Source organism: Panthera uncia, chromosome C2, assembly GCF_023721935.1.
Source record: "Panthera uncia isolate 11264 chromosome C2, Puncia_PCG_1.0, whole genome shotgun sequence".
Lineage (NCBI taxonomy): Eukaryota > Metazoa > Chordata > Mammalia > Carnivora > Felidae > Panthera > Panthera uncia.
In genome coordinates, this window is record NC_064810.1 from 80,208,307 (window position 1) to 80,230,954 (window position 22,648).

General features: G+C 38.0%; 1 protein-coding gene across 4 annotated transcripts in view; it reads right to left on the reverse strand.

Moving 5' to 3' along the window:
• Positions 1 to 11,602, reverse strand: part of MAP3K13 (mitogen-activated protein kinase kinase kinase 13) — a 172,800-nt gene extending 161,198 nt beyond the window's left edge. For 3 of the 4 annotated variants that reach the window (XM_049628436.1, XM_049628439.1, XM_049628440.1), the window contains exons 1-2: positions 11,484 to 11,602; positions 9,279 to 9,405 (exon numbers count right to left, since the gene is read on the reverse strand). The gene's annotated coding sequence lies outside the window, so the exon portion shown is untranslated. The other variant, XM_049628437.1, reaches the window with a different exon arrangement.
• Between the last annotated feature and the right edge of the window lie 11,046 nt (positions 11,603 to 22,648).

The window sequence follows — 22,648 nt, forward strand, 5'->3', positions numbered from 1 at the left end:
GAGCCCTACACAGGGCTCCAACCCACAAACTGCGAGATCATGACCTGAGCTGAAGTCGGACTTTTAACCAACTGAGCCACCCAGGCGCCCATGAAAAATCAATTTCTAAGTTGCCAATTCTCTACCTCAAGAGGAAGGAGGCCGTAACCACTGGAATCTCATACTATCTCATGATTAGAGTCAGAGAAACTAGAATAATTAATGTCCTGGTAGGTTTCTTTGACAGTGGACTTTCAAAATTATTCCATTACTAAGTTTGAATCAACCTTGGAAATGTCCTGCACACAATATAAGCATGGTGGCCATGACTGTCATCTCTCAGATGTAGCAGAGGCTTTATTATGGATAGATTGTTCATGTTTTATACCAATGGAGAATTTCCTAATACAGATAGCAAGTTCTTTCTAGGAGAGTAATTTCATGGGAGCACCTGGGTGGCTCAGTCAGGTAAGCACCTGGCTCTTGATTTTGGCTCAGGCCAAGATCTCATAGTCAAGCCCCGAGTTTGGCTCTTCACTGACAGCATGGAGCCTACTTGGGATTCTCTCTCCCTCTCTCTGCCCCTCCTGGACTCATGTGTGTGTTCTCTCTCTCTCTCTCTCTCAAAATAAATAAATAAGACATTTTTAAAAGAAGAGTAATTTCATGACTTCCTATTGTTAAATCAAGTAGGTTTTCTGGGTTTCTATGTATGACCCCAATGTCTGTGACCTGTGCCACAGAACAAAGTTCATTATTCCAGTCCAATGATCATTTCTGATCAAGTTAAATTCTTTAATAAGCCAAATTTACAACCTGCCTCTTGTTCTGGGTGCTGGGGAGAAACAATGCTGAATAGTGTGTCAGTCAGAGGTAAATACCATGGAGAAAAATAAAGCAGGGAAGGGGAAGAGAAATGTCATGGGGTGGTGATGAGTTTACAATTTTAAATAAGACGGTCAGAGAGGGACTTATTGAGGGGACAAACCGTGACGTGAAGGAACTGAAGATAAGAGATTAAACCCACAAAGATATCTAAGGCAAGAGCATTTCAGGCACAGGGAATATCAAGTACCAAGTTCCCAAGGCAGAACAGAGATTTGTGTTTCTGAGGGTCAGCTAGGAGACCAGAGTGGCTGGGGCTGACCATCAGATGATCGAGAGATAAGGGGAGAGCAAAGGCAGCTCAGGTAAGGCCCTGGAGACCATCATAAAGACTCTGGCTTATAAATGGAATGAGATGAGAAGCAACTGGAAGATTCTGAAGAGAAGAAATTACATAAATTAGAAGAATGTACAGTATCTGAAATATCTAAATGAAAAGAGTGGTAGCTGTGGGAAGCATTAGTCTGCAAATATTTACTGAATCCATACTATTTACTAGGATTTTCCTAGGCACAGAGCCCAACACAGGGCTTGAACCCACAAATCTTGAGATTATGATGTGAGTCAAAGTCAGATGCTTAACCGACTGAGCCACCCAGGTACTCCTAGAGTTGTGTTTTTTGAAGATGACTCAAAAGAAATTAGAGTTGTATTTTTAGAAGATGACTCTAGGGGCACCTGGGCGGCTCAGTCGGTTGAGCCTCCGACTTCGGCTCAGGTCATGATCTCTCAGTTCGTGAGTTCGAGCCCCGCGTCCGACTCTGTGCTGACAGCTCAGAGCCTGGAGCCTGCTTCGGATTCTGTGACTCCCTCTCTCTCTTCCCCTCCCCTGCTTGTGCTCTGTCCCTCTCTCTCAAAAATGAATAAACGTAAAAAAAAATTTTTTTTAAAGATGACTCTAAAAGCAATGAGATTAGAGGAGTAAGGAGTGTGTACAGCAGGCCAATCAGCTATTAAAGAAGTGAGGGCAAAGATAATGGAGGTGTAAATAAGTGTAGTGGATGTGGGAATAGAAAGATGTGGAGAGTATGAAAGACACTTAGGAGGGAGAAAAGACAGAATATGATGATGGATTAAATTCCTGAGAGTTGAGGAAGAAAGTCAAGAATGGCTGAGGTTGCCTACTTTTCTTGACTTTTTGTGTAGATAGATCCTATCTCCTTCACAGAGAGAATATAGATACCGATGTGATTCCTTCTGCAGAGGAGGAATAAGAAAAAGCTGATCATATATGCTAATAAGCCTATATGCCATTGCTGCCAATTGTTATACACAAATTGCACAAGTTATGCAATTTGTTGTTTCCACTGATGTATGAAACTTGGCTATGACTGTTCAGCAAAATGAAGCAGCTGGATTCTACATCTTAAATCTTCGGATAAATATTCATGTTGCTAGTATTATATAGATTTATATAATACAAATTATATACATGATTTAAGCACGTTTACATTATACATGCTTACAAAGCAGGGAACATCAATGTTTTCTACAGCATTCCATCAAAGCTTAAGTAAATAATCCCAAGGCACCAAATATAAATTTTCAGTACACTACAGCACTAAAGACTTAGTTCTTTAAAAGTCACCTTATTCCTACCAATGCTGTCACCAAAAAAGTGGATTATCTGTTTTTAGGAAAAGTTGAATAATACTGGTGACTTACTTAAGTCATTAAAGATAAATTTAGTCACTCAAAGAAAGACAACTTGACATTTTCTCTTTTAGAGACCATCAAACTCCTAGTCGTGCTAACTATATTCTCTATAGCCTGTCTGCCTGGAGTCCTCAAACAATTTTAACCCAAATGGGAGTTTTTTGTTTTCCATTAGGCCAAGAAGACAAAAGCAAAAGATTTTTAAAAGAAAATACATTTGATACAATCTTTCTACTAGTATGAGGTTGAACCAACCTTAAATGTTTTTAACATTTAAGAGTTGATGTGTCAGAGTTGATGGTATTAGAATATTAAATAAAATACCCAGAAGGCCTAGAGGCTTTCTTTGTGCTCTGAAATGAAAAAAATCTCATTAATTAGGCTAAAAATCAGAGTGATATTAATCGTCAATTCCTTTGTCACAAATAGCAGTAGTATGAAGTAAAAAAGAAACGGTGTCCTAAGAATCCAAATGGGTAGAAAAGCATTAATGCTAAAATAAGACACCTGGATCAGCGACTACAACTCATAGGAAAAAAATGCATTTTATTTATGACGAAGTACACAAATACAAATACACACACATTCACACATACATATTACTGTACTCTTACTGTGTGGGATGCAGGGTGAAATTTTTTGCTCTATGTTCCTTCACTTAAAAAAAATGCTGGTCACAACTTAGTAGGCAAATATTGTGAGCTACGAATGTATTACAACACATAACTGCTCTAGAGGAATATAAATGCTAACTTACAATTTTAGGGAAATTTACAGTTTTCTTCCTTCTTAGAATTAGCCTGCAAGAGTACTCTGAGTACTCAGTGAAAACAAAAATTAACATAGCCTTGTTCCCATGTATGTATCCTGGATGTGATGTCCACTTTCAATGTGCTTAAATCATCTACATTCCCAGACCCAAGACCTGAGGGAATGACTTGTAACAGGACTCTATGCCCATACTGCACATTTATATAAAAGTCCTTTTTATATACATTATTTCATTTGACCCTCACAACAACCCTGGAAGGTAGGCAGGGAAGATATTATCAGATTTACTTTACAGATGAAATTAAGGTTGAGAGGGTATGTGACTTTCCCAGTTACAAAATATCTAGTAAGAGGCAGAGAATAAGCATCATTAACTTTTAGGTCAAGGGCTCTTCTCTCTAAGCCACTGACAATATAATCTGACCTCAAATATTTTTACCACTTCACTCTCACTGCTTTTTGTTGATTCAGGTTTTTATAGGCTACAACAAAAGACCTGATTCTAAACTTATCATGCCCAGTTTATGCTTCTGTACTGATGAAAACTATGGCCACTGGACATATATTCCTTTGGAAGGCACTGTTCCTTGGCTCCAATCTGAAGGAACATAAGCAATATGAAAGACCGTAAAGGCCAAGGAAATTGAAGAGAAATCAGAGGAAAGGATATAAAATGGAATGCTTTGGTGGATTTTAGTCCCTGTAAGCTTTTACTTTTGTAAGAGGATTCAATGAAGAGCTTTAATGCAGATGAAACTTGAGGCTTTTGAAGAGGGTCTAAGTCTTGATGAAGTTATTCAAACTCAAATCTTGAATGCATAATGATGGAGGGCCCCATGGTCTTCAAAAATGTGTACTTGATGTTTAAAACACACACACACACACACACACACACACACACAAATTCTACTAGCAAGCCTAATCAATTTTTTTAAGGGTTCTGAAAAGCTTTAACTCTTTGGCCAATAATTAGTCAGACTACCAGATACCATGCTGAAAGAATAGAAAGAGAAAACCCAAGTGAAATAAAGAAAAAGAAAAGGAAACAAAGATTTTAAGAGATATAGTATACAGAATGGCTAAATATGCTCACTGGCTTATCTAATTAATATTCTTCAAATTGCAGAAATCAAACTTCTTATAGAACCAACTGGGGCTGTAGTCAGATAAACTGACTTAATGATAATTTCCTGAATCTCTCTGATCACTAGCCACGGTATTCGATAGTCTAAAACAGCTTTTGATCTTTGAAAGCATGGCCAAAATATTTGTTGGAAGAGACAGCATAAAATAAGGTTGCTTTTGTGGGGTACAGAAAGAAACTGAACTAGGAATATTATGGTTTGAAAATATTTAACAAGGGAGAAAAGACAACACCATACAGTGGAAAAATTCAGACCAGTTTGCAGGTTTTAATGAAAAACATATAGTAAATCTCATGGACTACCTTAGTACTCATTGTTTCTTTTTATTTTATGTCCTCCTATAAACCTGCCTTTTTTCCAAGAAAACTTTTAAGCTTTTAAAAATTAACAATAATAATAGCAACTAATATATACTGATTCTATACTTTGTGCTGGGCACTACTCTAAGAATTTTATGTAGATTAATTTATTTAACCCTCACAACAATCTTATGAATTTGATAATTGTGTTATCCTCAATTTACAAAGGAAGAAACTGAGGCACACAAAAATTAAGAAAATCTGGTAGTTTACCTGGCTGGTAAATAGTGGAATTAGGATATCAGGCCCTCTGTCTCAAGACTATCAACCTACACCCACTAATATAAAATTGGTTTCAGTGCAACAAAATCGACCAAGACTAAGGCTTTCTTCAAATCAGCATTCTGCCATGTCACAATCTTTCACTGCATGTTCTGATTAGAAAGGATAGTGACTAATTTCAGTTTCCAAACAGGAGTAATGTAGAATCAGTTTCAGCAGTCACTACTCCAAAGTGACATCCTGCAGGAATGTCAAAGGACTTTAAAAATAACATACCACTAAAATATTAATAATGGTAGGGGATTATAGGTGATTATTTCTCTTTTGGTGATATATAAATATAAATATATATATATGTGTATATTTATATCACCCCAAAATGTATTTCTGTATTCTAGTTTTTGTCAAGTGGACATGGGTCACTTGTATAATAAAATAAAGGCTGTTACACATGTCATCACCATTATTAGCATGGATATATATTGAACTTACAATAGCACTTGGCCCACTCACAATTTGCTGTTTCTAGCATACTGTGGGGTAAGATACCAGTTAATTAAGCCTATTAGAACTATCTTTTAAAAAAAAGTCAATAAACTGACTAAGGACCTAAGAAAAAGCCTATGGGTTTTGCATCTTAAAATTTGGCAAGTCAGGTAATTTTTAAATTTACTTCCTGGTTTAGGTAAGTTGAGATTAGTGGATAAGTTAGCTATCAGTATTTAATGACAGGGATGATACGGGCACCTGGGTGGCTCAGTTGGTTAAGCGTCCGACTTTGGCTCAGGTCATGATCTCGCCGTTCCTGAGTTCAAGCCTTGCATTGGGCTCTGTGCTGACAGCTTGCAGCCTGGAGCCTATTTCAGATTCTGTGTCTCCCTCTCTCTCTCTGCCCTTGCCCTGCTTGCGCTCTGTCTCTCTGTCTCTCTCTCAAAAATAAATAAATATTTAAAAAAACTTTAAAGACAGGGATGATAGAATGTATACTCATACTGTGATAAATACTTCATTGCAGTATAAAAAGAAATTGTTAGGATTTGAAAGGAACCTTTATAATAATCTAGTACAACCTCCCATACAATGAGAATCCCCTATACAACAGTCCTGATGTTCAATGTTCAATCTCTGCTTAAGCAGCCCTAATGACCTCAAGTTCACTGCCTCTAGACACAATCTGCTCCCCTGCTGACTAGTTTCCTACCTTTATTTGGCCTCAAACAACAGACAAGTATGCTTCCTAGCCTACAGTTTCTCCAACTCTTCCAAAGTCTTCTATTTTCTGAACAAAATGGTCCAGTCCCCTCCATCTAGATCACCACAGTTATCCTTTTACATAATCACAAAACTGATTAAAAACAATTCTTGTGTTCTTCAAGGTATAAATAACAATGAAATCAGGTTCTGTAGAATAATGTCTTGTTAGTTAGTGGATCTAGTTCATCCATCTTGGTCATACACAATTGGAAAGGTAGTAAAGACTTATGGTCCGAGCTCAAATTCAAATTGAACAGCCATATATTTTTGAGTGCTCCTTTCTTTTCTCTTCCCCAAAACAATACCACAGAACAGAATCTTAAGACATACCTTCATCCATAATCTTACATGTAGCTAGATTTTAATTTTCTCTCAGGCTTCTATCTACCTTGCCATCACTTGAACTTGTGAATGATCTTAAAACATCCCAAATTCTTTAAGTTGCTCTCATAATCATGAATTAGCCCATGACAGGCCCAGCTCTGAGGTCTTAAAATTCTGACTTTTTCTCCTGTGCTAACTGGGTATCTTTCTATCCAGAACTTCTGGTTTTACAGAAAATTGTATATACATTATATACATTATTATTGTATACGTTATACATTTATATACATTTTATATACGTTATGTGTAAAATAAAATATATATGCATTTTAGAAATCCATATCTATATGCATAGACAAACACATATACATGTATCTTCCCCAATTCTATGTTATCTACATGTAACTTTCCTGTTCACGTGCTCCTTTCTTTCTATGTGTTACCTTTACCATATCCATCTTGACTCTGGAAAACACAGTCTACCCTTGGATTCAATTCATTGCAAGAAAAGGAGTCCAACTCTAGGCATCCTGCCCAATGATTTCCACTTTGTGGCTTGTAGTGATTAATCTCATTGACCTCAAGAAGCAAAGCATCATTTAACTTAAAGGATTATATGCAAAATACTCTGCCAAAGTATGTATAAAACACCTAACATACCATAATCTGTTCTATTGCATTAATCATGACTCAGTCCCCCTGATAAGTGGCCTTCATTTTGATTTCATGAAATACACAATCGGTGGTATCATAGAGGTATGTATCTTACAAAGCCTATTCTTAAGCAAGTTTCAAATAAAATCCCTTTACTAATGAAATGAAGATTATTATATCTTTAAATTTCTTGTATTCACCTATTACTATTCCAAATTTCCCACAATGAAACTGTGGAAAGACAAAGATGGCTAGAGAAGTAAATGTCACGAGAAATTTTTGCTGAGTCCCATGACAAATAATCAGTCACTTCAAACTATTCTTTGTGGTTTACTGATTGTGCTAACAGAGAGAATAAGCCATTCTTTGAAATGTTTTAAACCAGCTCTAAACATCAAGACAAAGTAAAAGAATAACTAAGATTTGTTTAAAGAGTAGAGTCCTTCAATTGCAATTCAAATAAAACAAAGTCCATCACATTCAGTAATACTGAGAGGCTCAGAAGAACCATGCCTATATAATGCAAACCTAGCTTGCAAACAAAGGTAACATCCATATTACCTAGTGAGGTCAGCAACATGCTATAAATTCTATGTGAGTATAAATTCAAGATTAAAAGCCTATAATAATATCATCAAACCTTCCATGCAGCTCTGACAAAATGTTACCTCACTTAGGCAACCCTACTCCCTCTGAATGATGCAAATAATTATAAGCACAAAAGTCATAGGAATAGTTGTTGGCTCCCATAATTCTTAAATTAGGCTGAAGCCTTGTCATTTGTTTGTTCTTTAGTATTATAAAAACATGTTCATAATTGAAAATTCAATCCACCAAAAAGAGTACACAGAAAAAAATATGTCATCTTCCTACTGTAAACCTATAGTCCCATTTACCAGGAGTACCTGTCAATAGTTTCTCACATAGATTTAAAGAAATTTTACATGTATATATATAAATGTATGCTTTTAAAAACACAAAGTGAAAACATACTATACAAAGAGTTCTATATCATTTTTTTCTCAGTTAACAATATATCTTAGAGGTTTTGCCATATCTCTGCCTATGAATTTGCTTCGTTCATTCTAAGAGCTACAAAGTACTATGTTGCATGAAGGCATTTATTTAACCAGACCTCTGCTGAGGGATGTTTAGGTTATTCCTACTTTGCTTTTTTAATTTTAAATAATATGGTAATGATACCTTTATATACAAATTTTTGTATGCAAGCACAAATATATATGAAAGATGAACTCCTAGAAGTACTGGCTCGTTTTGGAATTGAGCAAATTCTAAAAAAGCAGTCAGTGTGTCTACAAAGGAGACCAGGAAAAACTATAAGTTTAATGCTTAGTGATTAAAAGGTGCTGAACATGATCACAAAGTTAGAAGTTAAGGATTTGAAAGTTAAACTCCTAAGCTAGGAAAGGTGAAATAGGAAAAAAAACAGAAAGCTGACCCCTGGGACAGAAAGATAAAAGGCCTGTAGAATGAATCATGTAAGAGATTTTTTTTTTAAAGGAAAAAAAAATAGCATAAATAAAGCAGGATAAAGGGTGAAAAAAAAAGAACTTTTTTTTTTTTTTTTTTTTTTTACTTTTCTCGCTTTAACCTAACATATAAAGTAAAATTGGCCAAAAGATTTGGTACATATATTATTACAGAGCCAAACTTGGATGTGAGATGATTTAAATGACTATCTGAGGCCCTATTGCTACAGGGTATCCCCAGGTTGATATATTCTATCAGGCCCTAATGTGCTGAGGGATCTCCCAAAATAAAAGAGGGTAGAGCAGTAATCTTCCAGGAATAATATAACTTGCCAATCTCTTTAATTTCTGATCAATTTTATAGGGAATGGTAATAATTGCCTCATATATACAGAACAAACTTCTCTCTGGAAGGTCTAGATTAAAACATAATTTGAAGAGACTCATTCTACATTTTCCAAACACAATCCTACAATTACCTAGACCGATCCAAGGCTGTTCTATTTCTCACCTAACATAAAACATAGTCAACAACTTACCTTTCCCAAAGTGCTAGGATTTGAATGCCACAATACAAATTGATTCATGTTTTTGTCCAATAATGGTCGGTGGATTTCTTTAAATGAAGTCCATGTTAGAGTCCATTGATATCAGTGTTCTGCAAAACTGAAACCTCAAGAACGTCAATGCACATACTTAAGTTACCACTTGGACACTAACTTACTATGAATAATAGTTATGATAGTTATTATTATGAATATAGACATTTAGATATGCAAAATCAGTGAATATGACCTTGGACAGCAGAGTGAGGTGGCAAACTATATTTTCAAGTAAGACATTACTATTAACAAAATCTAGAGGATCTCAAAACACTGCTTTGTACCAAATTTATATGTATTCTAAAGGTGGCACCATAGTGAGAACATGTAAAGATGGTAATGATTTGGATACCAACACTTTCCAGAAATTGGGAAAACAAGTTTTAAAGGCAGGCAAACTTTTTAAATTTAAATGACTATAAAAATGTATTTACATGTCTACTTTCTAGGTTTTTTCAACCTATTTTTTTTTATTTTTTTTTATTTTTTTATTTTTTAATATATGAAATTTACTGTCAAATTGGTTTCCATACAACACCCAGTGCTCATCCCAAAAGGTGCCCTCCTCAATACCCATCACCCACCCTGCCCTCCCTCCCACCCCCCATCAACCCTCAGTTTGTTCTCAGTTTTTAACAGTTTTCAACCTATTTTTAAAAATATCTTGAATTTCTTTTTTACGATTTTATTTTTAAGTAATCTCTACATCTAACACAGGGCTCAAACCCACAACCCTGAGATCAAGTCACATGCTCCACTGACCGAGGCAGCCAGGTGCCCCTTGGATTTTTAAATCTAAAAATGCTTACTAGTTTCTTCTCTGTAAAAACAAACAAAGGCATACATTCAGGTTTTCCTATTCCATTATATCCAGTCTAAAAAGATTCTAGAACCTCTTAGGAGCTACATTAGACAGCACAAAGCCCATAAACACAATCACTGCATCCAGATAATGATTCATGCCCAGATCCCATTACACTGCCTGATGTGTCCGTCCTCCACACTTTTTCTCATTTGACAATCGAAACCAATCTGGTTACAGCACCTGTTCTTTAGGTCTGTGCCCATTCTTCATCACATTTAAGACACCTAAACAAATATTTTATAGAGAAGACAATTTAATCTCCTGGGAGTCATTCTTTTGGATGCCTCCTACAACTGTGTGTAAGGAGTTGATGTTATGTGAACACACCAGGTGAAATCTCTGACTGGACTTTTATAAATTAATATTTTCATCTTTGTTATGAAATAATTCTTATTTACCTCTCAAATGTAAGAAGTACCCCAATATAAGAAAGAAAACATGGAAAAAACAGAAAGTAAGTTACATTGCTGAAAAGAAAGCACTTATATCACTAATTAAAAGCTCCGTGCTACACCTGCAGCTTACCGTTTGATGGCCACCTCCCCCACCTACCCCATTACCTGGAAGTTCTTCCCAGAAAAGTAAAAGAATCTGAAAGAAGCTAAATTAGTCGCCTTATCCTCCACGCCCACCATCGAAAATATTAAGACAAATATTTCTAAATTGCAATAACCCCACAAAACAACAATCGTGTTCTGAATACTCCTTCAGCATCCTCGTAACTCACAGGCTAGCAAACTAAATTGGAGTCACTTCCACACTCAGGTAGAGATCCTGAAGTTCGGGAGAAGTTCTCCCTTCTCAGTGAGAATCTGGTTCGTGCGTTCATATTAAATTATTCATTCATCCAACAACATCTAAAGAATGCCCAATAGTGGCAAGGCATTGTTCTGGATTACGAGGTGAAGTACCTGTCCCCTATTAACAGAACGGAGGCGGGGGTCGGAGTGAGTAAGAAATGAACTCTAGATCTGCTCATCTCAATGCCCAGGCTCCACCTCTAACCCCAGAGCGCCAAGGCTCAGGAGCTCATGAACCCCCGGCGATGACCAATTCCTGAAGTCTCAACCTGTATTTCCTCGACGAGCTGGGTCCTCACAACCCGGTTCCCAAAGTTCCTCGCACCCCCTGTCTCCCCGGGCAGTCCCACGGCAAGGAGCTTTTCTTCCAGCCTAACGCAAGCCACCTCTCCCTGCCCAAACTGGGGCCTGCAGCAAGCTAGGCCGCCAACCTCAACTTCCACCCCTAACCCCGTCCAAGTTTGGCCCGCAGGTTACCTGCCCCGGATCCAAGGTTCCAGGATGACCACAGACGCTCCGCCCCTCCCATCGCGACGCCCTCCACCACCAGGGACCGCCTCCAGGGCGTAACTTCCTGTGCATCACTTCCGGCCGAAATTCCGCTAGGCCAGGTAGTCCCGCTCAGCGCCCAGCCTCGCTAGATGTCACTTCCGATTTCTTCCTCGGTTTCCCCCGGATCCCAAAGCGCTCCTGATCCTATTTATCGGGTTCTCTTGCGGCCAGCTTTTTTAAACGGTTGTATAATCCAGCTCGGAGAAGTTCATTTTTTGTTTTTCAGACTTCTTTGCCAGCTTCTGCAGGCTTCTGAAGTTTCTTATGCTCCCTCTGTGTCTTGAACACAGATTGTTGTGATTTTTCCGATTTCTCTGCGCCGTGGAGTGCTTGGGAGTGTGGGCAGCTGTGCTGCCAAGTTCCGAATGCTGCCTCTCACTTGTAAGAGTGTTAACTTTGGCAAGTCACTTAACCTTTCTGTGCCCGTTTTTTTGTGAAACAGAGATGATCTTCGTACCTGGAACATGGAGGGGGTGTATTTCTTGAGATTATACATGTAAAACTCTGGCTCAATGAAGGCTTAACCATTAGAAGCACTCTCTTGTTTCCTGTTGGAACATGTAAGTAGTTAGGAAAGCTGGAACCGATTTTCCTGTTATCTGTTGTATCCTCAGCATGTAATCAAGTGATTGATGATACTTGGTACCTTCCTCTGAACTGTGAGCTCCTCCAAAGGTGGAATTTTGTATAGGAACATACTTCAGCCCTATTTGAAATCACCTACCTGCTTGGTTATTATGCTAGATACTGGGAGAAAGGTGAATAAAACCCAGGTTCTTCCCTCAAAAATATGGAGATAATAAATCGTGGAAGAAAGAAAGTTAACCTAGGAAAAAACTGGAGATCAGTTGAGGTGAGAATTTATCCTTACAACAAAAACCTCACAGAATGTTAGAAGTGAAAAGAACTTTAATTTAGTTGACCTCTTGATGTTACTTACAAGTAAGGAAAACTGGATCCAAAGAAGCAACTAAGAGTCACACAATTAATGGCAGGGCTAGGACTAGAAGTGGAGTCTCAAAATCCTCACTACCTTCCTCCATTTCCCAAATCTGCCTCAAGGTGTTAATTAGGTAAAAGCAGGTTCACTTTCAAGACCTTCACTCTTAAGTGAAAAGGACTAGGAAAATCCCAGTCCAGGAGAGGCAGGAGCAATGTAACCTAGCAGATGTCACATGATTCTGAAGGAGCAATGTAACCTAGCAGATATCACATGGTTCTGATGATCATCTATCTGAATGTTCTGGTCTGGCACTGCTGAGTTCATTTCAAACACAGTCCCCTCTCGCCTGGCATATTTCTTATATTTACCCAGAACTGAGGGATGAAGCATCCACTCCTGTGAGTTCTATCTTGTTTTAATTGGCTGGATAAGAATAAGTAACTGATCCAAGCAGTAACCAAAGGTTAACAGAAAGATTGTGAATGCATTGCCAATGATTTAACAAAATTTTATTTAGACTTCTTTATTGCTAGGAATTTCTCTTAAATATTTAATCTTTGTTCTAGGAATATTGACAAAGCTAGCATGGTATTATTATTGAAATGTCAGTAATAAGTCTATGTTCCAAATAATCAGGTAATTCCATAGACCCATAGAATAATGTAATTGGTGTGGATGAAATTTAAAGTTTTTTCCAACTCAATCACTTAAAAAAGTCAATGACATTTTTAGTGTATCTATGGACCATAGGTATTAAATAATCTACTGAAAATCACAGTTAGCCAGTGGCAGTCAATAGAGAACTGATCAGAATCTAGAATGACTAGTTCTGACTAGAATCTAGAACTGACTAGTTCTAGAATCTAAGCCTCTTGATTCCATTCATTCATTTATTCATTCATTCAGGAGAGACACCATGCCAGGCATTGGGATACAAATATGAATAAAATAATCTGCCTTCGAGGAACTTCCTATCTGGTGTGGGAGGCAGAACTTATTTTTCTTAAGATTTTATTTTTTTTAATATAATTTATTGTCAAATTGGCTTCCATATAACACCCAGTGCTCATCCCAACAAGTGCCCTCCATTAAGTAATCGCTACATCCAACATGGAGCTCGAACTTACAACTTCGAAATCAAAAGCCACATGCTCTACTGACTGAGTCATCTGGGCACCCCAGAGAGGCAGAACTTTTAATGGAAAAAATAATTCAGTGTTAATATTATCATAGGTTCATCTAGTTCCTTCTTTCAATCAAAATAATTTTGCCCTTTTGCTACCAAAATACTATAACTTGATAAAAATAAATGCAAAAAAATATGTTTTAATTATATGTAAAATCTTTCAAAGCACATTTTTAAGAGTTTGAAACAATCACAATTCACATTGGTCTTAGAGTCAACATTTGGGTTCTAAGCCTACATCTGCTATTAACTAGCCACGTGAACTTAGACAAATCACTTCATTTCTCTGGGCCTCAAATTCCTCTTTAAGGTCCTTCCTGGAGTAAACATTTTCTTGTTTTGTGTAGTAGAAAACAATGTGTATTTCCCACTGTGACTACTAGGTGAGATGCTTTCTCTTCCTCCTTCCCTCCCTCCCTCTTCCTTTCATTCCTTCCTTTCTCTCTCTCCCACCTTCCCTCTGTCCATCTCTCTCTCTCTTCCTTTCTCTCTCTATCTCTTCCTCTCTTTCTCTTTCTTCCTTCCTTCCTTCCTTCCTTCCTTCATCTGATGAAGACATCGTTACACTGCCTATCTGAACAACCATGTATATGGGTAACAACTGAATATCCCAAGACTTTGGGAGATAACAGGCCTTTAAATGTTTGTTGAATGAGTGAAAGAATGAATAGATTTTAGGATTATTTCTGGGCCCTTTTATCCCTACTATTACTGCCTTTTCTTCTATTAAAATACTCTTTTGAAAGATGTGGTGGTAGAAAGAGGAAGAAAAGAGACAATTGATAGGAGTTGGGTTGGACCCTGCATTGCATCTCAAAGCAAACATCAGTGTGCTGTGGTATTTATAGATGAAATCCTGTAGTGTCTGAGATGTACTTTAAACCAATATTGGAAGGGTTCAGATGATAAAGATTAGTCATATATTGATATTTTTGAAGTTGGGTATATTCGGTTTCATTATATTCTTTCTATATTTTGTATATGCTTGAAAATTTCCACAACACAAAGTTAAAAATAAAATCATGAGTGCATTTCCCTTCCTCTAGTCAAGACCAAGTTCAAACTATCCCATGGGATCTCAATTTGGATGCTTTAGGCTGATGTTACAGGAAACTTGTCACAGACTGTTTTTGAGTAGACACTGATATGAAGATGGGGATTTTTATTAGGAAAGGGCAGGAGCAGGGTTTGTCTGAGGAAGATGTTGAACTGCTATTCAGGTCAAAGGAATCTTCAGCCTACTTGGGAGAGAGCTGTAGAGTGAGTGATGCCCATCAGAGTATCCTGTGGCAGGTTGAAATGGCCCTTTGTATTGGATGCTGTCTGCCTCAGGAAGGGTATAATTTCAAGCAAGGCAGCTCTCTGCAGCTGAGATAGACCCCAGAGAATCTGAAAGCTGGGGCCTGCCTGATGGCCATACTCCCTGGAACTGTGCAGCAAGTCCTTCCTTGAAAGGGAATCTGGGCAGCACATCTTTGAGGCTTCCACAAAACATAGCAAAACATTGCTTAAACATAGGGGATGTGTTGACTTCTGTCAGTGGACTGTCATGGCAGTCATCAGGGTTAGTTGTTCCAGCAACTCAGTGATATCATTCAGGACCCATCCTTCTTCCCCTCTCTACTCTGCCTTCAGTAGCATCTGCTTCAGCTTAGGACCAGCTTCTCTCAACATGGCAAAATGACTATAGCAGCTCATCTCACATCTACATATTGCACACACTCTCAGAGGGGATGGATATGCATTCAGTAATTCCAAGGTGATTCTCAGGCTAGAAAAGAGCAAAAATATACATTCATTTCTAGACTTGACACTCTACAATACTTATCTTTTCAACTGTAGAGCTTTACACTACTCACCATTAAATGTCATGCTGTTACAAACTCACCCTAGAATTCTGTATCAGGATAGGCAGGGTACTGCTGCAGGAAATAAACAATATCTTTAAACAACGCAAATTAGTTTCTTAATCATGCTAAAGGATTAGTCTGGGTTTGCAGAGGGACTCAGCTCATTGTAGTCACTGGCAAACCTAGACCAGTTGAACAACCACTGTTGAATGTTGCCAGTAGCGAAGCCGAAGGAAAAAAGAGTCTGGTGAAGCACCATTGACTTAATGCTTCACGTCTTATTGGCTACAGTAATGTCACATGACCTCACTTCAAGTGGGCAGGGAAGTGCACTCCTACCATGGGTAACAAGGGGTGAAAACTAGACTGTTTCTGAACAGCAGTGATGACCAGTACAAAGCCAGCTCTGTATTTTACATCTCACTGACACGAACTCATCTAGAATCCAACTCTGATAATTTGTGAATAAAATATAAAACAGTAGGAAAATTCCTCAACAGTTTCTTTCATTTAATTCTATTTAATTCTATTTTAATGTGAGCAATTATAGATGTATATATGAAATTATTCTGACATTATTAGTTGCTCAGTTTGGAAAGTGGTTCAAGGTAGAATCAAGTCAAGAACAGTGCAGGGGCACCTGGGTGGCTCGGTTGGTTAAGTGTCTGACTCTTGGTTTCAGCTCAGCTCATGATCTCATGATCGAACCCTGAGCTGGGCTCCGTGCTGACAGTGCAGAGTCTGCTTGAAATTCTCTCTCTCCCTTTTTCTCTGTCCTTCCCCTGCTTGTGCATGCACTCCCTCTCAAAATAAATAAATAAATTTTAAGAAAAAAAGCTTCCCAGAGAATTTTAATGCACATCCTTGGTTAAGAAAATCTCATGAGGGAAATTTATGGTAGTCCACTGCACCGTTCTTTTTTCTTTTTAATTTTAAAATTTATTTATTTATTTTGAGAGAGAGAGAAAGAGAGAGAATCCCAAGCAGACAGCATGAAACTTGGTGTGGGGGCTCCAATTCACAAACCATGAGATCATGTCCTGAGCAGAGATCAAGAGTGAGCAGAGATCAAGAATCAGATGCTTAACCAACTGAGTCAACCAGGAACCCCTCTCTTTTTTAAACTATTGGGTCTGCCCAGAATCAGAACCTCCCAGAGTGAGTGCCAGATGTGTGTATTTTCTAGGTGAAGGAGATTAAAAGTTCAATTATCTTTTTTTTATGTTTATTTATTCATTTTGAGAGAGAGAGAGAGCACTCACATGCAAGTAGGGGAGGGGGAGAGAGAGAGAGAGAGAGAGAGAGAGAGAGAGAGAGAGAGAGAGAGAGAGAATATCCCAAGCAGGCTCCGCACTGACAGCCCCAGTGTGGGGCTCTAATTCATAAACCAGGAGAGCATGACCTGGGCTGAAGTTGGATGCTTAAACTGACTGAGCCACCCAGATGCCCCCAAAAGTTCACTTATCTTGATGAGCACTGAGTAATATATGGAACTGGTAAGTCACTATATTGTGTACCTGAAATGAATATAACACTGTATGTTAACTACACTGGAATTTAAAATTTTTTAAATATTTTTAAAAGGCCATATGTTTAGAACAACAAAACAAAACTGGGAAAGGATATTTTCCCACGTGTCCACAGTGTTATTTCTCATTGATAAAATTACAGATGATTTTCTTCTTTTTGTCAGCCTACATTTTCTACAGTATTTTCAAAATGCTAGCTTCCTCCTCCCCCTTCCTGAGTTAAGATCTACTGTCCCATAATACTATGAAGAAAGCAGTATGAAGGCAGGTACCATATCTGTTTTTGCTCACATTGCATTAGCAGTGCCTTGTTTGTATAACTGGTCAATAAAATTATGATTGGTTAGATATTCATAAAACATAGTTACACACAACCCACAGCATGTCCACAAGGATTCCATTTTCTCACCTTGTTCAATTTCTCTAGGAATTTCAACACAACATTTCTCTGACCCTCTGATATATTAATCCTTACAAAACTGAAAGAAAATTAATTTGGCATATCTTGTTCTGAGTGAACATTATATATTTTTGATAATCACCACTTCCTTTTCACAAACTATTTCCTTAATGAATTCTTCTGAAATTTCATAAGGTATTAATTTAGAGCTCACCAATCTGCAACATCTTTTATCTTCTTGCCTATTCAAAAATTGAAACATTTGCCCTCCATTAGTTTTCTGCTCCCTTTCATTTTCCTTGAGATTTCTCAAGGCTATAATCATGTGGCTTAACATCGAGGCACTTTGACAGGAAACCTGGAAATACATAACAGTTGCTAGACATTTGATAATTCTATTAATGGAGGTATGAGTTATGACAACCTGTTTTACTTTGACCTTAAAAATTCATGTTATATTAATTTGCAAACTGTTATTCAAAGCAGATGGGAATAAAATCCTAGAGGAAAGACACAATTTAATCCATCTCAAAAGAACATAATACTAATAATGGCTAATAATATGACTATTTTTCCTAAGTGATTTCCATAAGCCAGGCAGATTCTATTTAGAATTCACTCAGAAAGGAAGAAGGCCATGTTTGGTGACAAAGAAAGCACAATATAACTCATGAACAAAAAAATAATAAAAAATAGACAACAAGAACTGGCATGGATTTGGAGAAATTGGAAACTCACATATTGCTGGCCGAAGTGTCAAGTGGTACAGCTGCTTTGGAAAACAGTTTGACAGTTCCTTAAAAAAGACATATACAACCCAAGTGTCCATTGGCAGATGAATGGATAAAGAAGAGGTATACACACACACACACACACACACTGAAATATTATTAAGCCATACAAAAGAATGAATGTTGGAGTGCCTGGGTGATTCAGTTGGTTGAGCGTCTGACTTGATTTCTGTTCAAGTCATGATCCAGGGTCAGGAGATCAAGCCCCATGTTGGGCTCCGTGCTGAGCATCGAGCCTGCTTAAGATTCTCTCTCTCCTTCTGCCCCTCTCCCCTGCTTAGGCACTGTCTCTCTCCCTCTCTCTCTGTCTCTCAAAGATAAATTTTAAAAATTAGAAAAAAAAAAAGAATGTTGCCATTTGCAAACACATGGAAGGAGCTGGAGAGTTTAATGCTAAGTGAAACAAGTCAGACAGAAAAGACAAATACCATATGATTTCACCCATATGCAAATATACAAAGCAAATATACAAAGGACAAACTGGTGATTGCCACAGGGGAGGTGTGTACAGGGGTTAGGGAAAATAGATAAAAGAGATTAAGTGTACATTTGTAATGAGCACTGAGTAATGTATAGAGATGTTTAACCTTTATATTGTACACCTGAAACCAATATAGCACTGTATGTTAATTATAGTTCAATAAAGAAAATTTTGTTTTTAAAAGTTAAACATAGAATTACCATATGACCCAGCAATTCTACTAGGTATATACCAAAGAGAATTAAAATCCTAGTTTATGCAAAAACTTGTACATGAAGTGTTCATAGCAGCATTATTCACTGTCGTAGACTCTGGCTCTAAAGTTCTCTCTTGTCTAGCAAGAGAGTGGGACACAGAAACAAAAGCGAGAGATGGCTAATGTCTGGGAAAAGACAAGAGCCCCGAATAAGGGCTCTTGCCCTGTGTTTATTCAGATCAGAAGGCTTACAAACGTGATAGGCGTGTACAAAGAGACAAAGAAACTGGGAATATTAACTTGGGGATGTGAGGAAAAAGGGGGTTTTTGAAGATATACAGTGTTTGGGGGTTTGGGTCAATATAAAACAAAATCCTGGCGCCAGGCAGATGGGTAGATGGTTTTTAACGGCACACAGGAGGTGCCGTGTCTGTTTAACTTAGCTAGCCTAGGGGATGAGACAGATAGGGGAAATAACCTCAGGGTTGACAAGGCACCTTTTTTTTTGCTGTTGACTGTCTCTGCCCTGGGCTGCTTTGCCTGCAGCACAGAGGTGCATAGTCCAAGTCCCCAATTTACCTAACCTGGCCCTATCCTCCTGTGAAAGCAGCTTTTCTGCTATAGTACTAAATTGGGGGTGCTTCTACCCTGAATATCTTATCTTGTTTATTTCATATACCTATGTATTGGGCACCTTTGCGCCTGTTCCTATTTAGGCCTTTGCCTCTCCCTCTCAATTCTGGGGGCTCTGCACCCCTTCTCTATTTTGGGGTGCATTTGCACCTTCATATTCCTGGCACCTTTGTACCCCCCTATTCTTGAGCTGCCAATATGGTTTACCTAAACTTGGGTGTGAGCATTTTGTGGCTTTGTATTTCCTTATGCCTTGTTAACCCACTGGTGTAAGCCGGGGGATTCCTAAGCTTATCCTCCACAATTCACAATAGCCAAAAAGTGGAAATAACCCAAATATCCATAAATTGATGACTAGATAAATAAAATGTGGTATATACATACAGTGAACTATTATTCAGCCATAAAAAGAGATGGAGTACTGATACATGCCACAACATGGATGAATCTTAAAAGCATGCCAACACAGGCTCCAGAACCAGACTTTCTGGGTCCACACTTCCATTCCACTTCTTAGTAGCAAAGTGGCCTTAGGCAAGATAGCTCTCTGTGCCTCTTCTATAAAATGGTGATTAACAATGATGCCTTATCCATAGGGTTGTGGTGAGGACTAAGTGTATTAATACATGCAAAGCATTTAGGGCAAAGCATGGCACATGGAGAGAATGAAATATTAGTTATTTTATTTTGTATTATTGTGTTTATTATCCTAAATGTACTTAGCTGGAGAAACCACTTGAATCACAATATGGTGTTAGAATTGAAGACAATGTTCTATAGAACATCTAAATGAGAAAAAAAAAACTTTTCTACCTGCCTATTTCAAAGGAGAAAACTTGCACAATTTTAAGTGTTAAGCCTTTTCTTATGAAACATCAAAAGCTCATTTTTCAAAATGTCCTTTATTACTTTGGTTTGCATCCTATCAACTTAAAGGGCTTTGTCCACCCTCCCCCAGAAAAATAATGTCAGGTGGAGGCTGCATCTTTTCTGTTTATTTTAATTTATAAAATATCCAGTAACCTTTAGGTGTAGCTATTAATGCCCAAATCTTTCTTCTCATGATAATTCATATGGAAAAGCTGGCTTGTGTGGTTTTTTTTTAAGCATTAACATTTCTCCATTCTGGACAGTTTTGCTTACTTTTTAGGAAAAAAAGAATCAAATGTGACCTAACGTAAACTATGAATTATGATTCAGAAGAGTGGAAGTCATTGCCATTTCTGTGGCTTCAAATACCAAGATTGCCTGGCTGCCTGTGGTACTCAGGCTGACTTTTTGTTGCTCTGCCCCATAAAAGGGCGTCTACTGCAGTGACTGCATGGGGCTGTTATGGGTTGAACTGTGTTCCTCAAAAAGCTGTAAAGTCCATGAGACGCCTGGGTGATCATCAGACTCTTGGTTTTGGCCTAGGTCACAATCTCATGGTTTGTGGGTGTGATACCCATGTTGGGCTCTGTGCTGTCAGTGCAGGGCCAGCTTGGGATTCTCTCTCTACCCACCACCCCCCCCCCACTCGCACACTCTTGTGCTCACTCTCTCTCTTTCTCAAAATAAAGAAATAAAGTTAAAAAAATAAAAAAGATGTGACGTCCTAACGAGCAAAACCTGTGAATGTGACCTGATTTGGAAATAGGGTCTTTGTGGATGATCAAATTAAGATGGGGTCATTTAATATCCTTATAAAAAGGGGAAATTTGGACTCAGAGATACACCCACACAGAGAAAACACCACTGAAGGTTGCAGTTATGTTGTCACAAAGCCAGGGAACTACCAAAAGCTAGGAGAGAGGCCTGGAACCAACCCTTCCCTGAAACAAATGAAAACATTATGCTATAATGAAAGAAACCAGGCATAGAGGCCCATATTGTGTGATTCCATTTATATGAAATATGTGGAGTAGGCAAATGTGCTTAATGGATACAGGGTTCATTTGGGGGTGATTACAATGTCCTGGAATTTGGGAGTGGTGATGGTGTCCACCTTGTGAATATACTAAAAATCACTGAATTGTACACTTTAAAAGGATAAATTGCATAGTGTGTGAGTTATGTCTGAATTTAAAAAGGAGTAAACACAAGTTTGGGAAATATGAATATGATCTGATTGATGCCAGGCCATAAGCAGCCCTCACCAAAAAGCTGAGATTGTAATGTGGGAGACAGCAGTGAATAGATTCTCAGTTCAGTTTTTGGCTACATTCAGTTCAGATTTGGTTGCAGTGTATGTGCAAGAGCTTTAAATCTGCACAATAATACATCATTGATCTTTGGCATTTCAACCAGTCAAGATAATTGACAAGACTGAGTCTTTTTTTTTTTTTTTTTTTTTTTGCCGCAGTTAGGACTTCTTTAGGAATCTTGAGTGTGTGTGTGTGTGTGTGTGTGTGTGTGTGTGTGTGTTATATCTCCAAGGCTCAAAACTTGAGCAAGCCACTTGAAATTATTGAAATTGTCATTACTAATATTATTGGTACCATGAAGAAACTATTTATATCCCATCTCTTATTTCAAGTACTTATGTGAGCAGCTTTTCTCCTCAACTGTCAGCCAACTTCACTGTGGAAGAGTATACTCACCGCCCATTTCTTCTCTGTATTAGTTAGGACAGGTTAGAATTCTTTAACAAACAGACCCACACTTCCTTCTCATGCTGGTTCTAGTCAGCAGGCAGCTCTCCTCCACAAAATCATTTGGAAAGTCAGGCTTCTTCTGTCTATGGCTCTATCCTTCTCTGAGGCCTAGTGCCCATTTATATCCCACAGTGAAAGAGGAAAAGACTTGGAAGAGAACATGTGAAAGATTGTATCACTCCAGCTGGAAAGCAATATTTTCTGTTGTGACAGAAAAATCTGATTAGCTTTCCGGAGAATGCTCTGGCTTCATGGCACTATTGAATAAAGTTTCACAGCACAACACCAAGTTTACACAGTCATCTCTGTTCCTACTGTGAGTACACATAGGCGTGATCTAGCACATGAACTTCTACATTTACATTCTTTTGTCTTTCTTAAAAACCTCTTCCACTCATCCAGTAGAGCATGTGACACTCGATCAAACACACACAAAACCTCTTCTGAT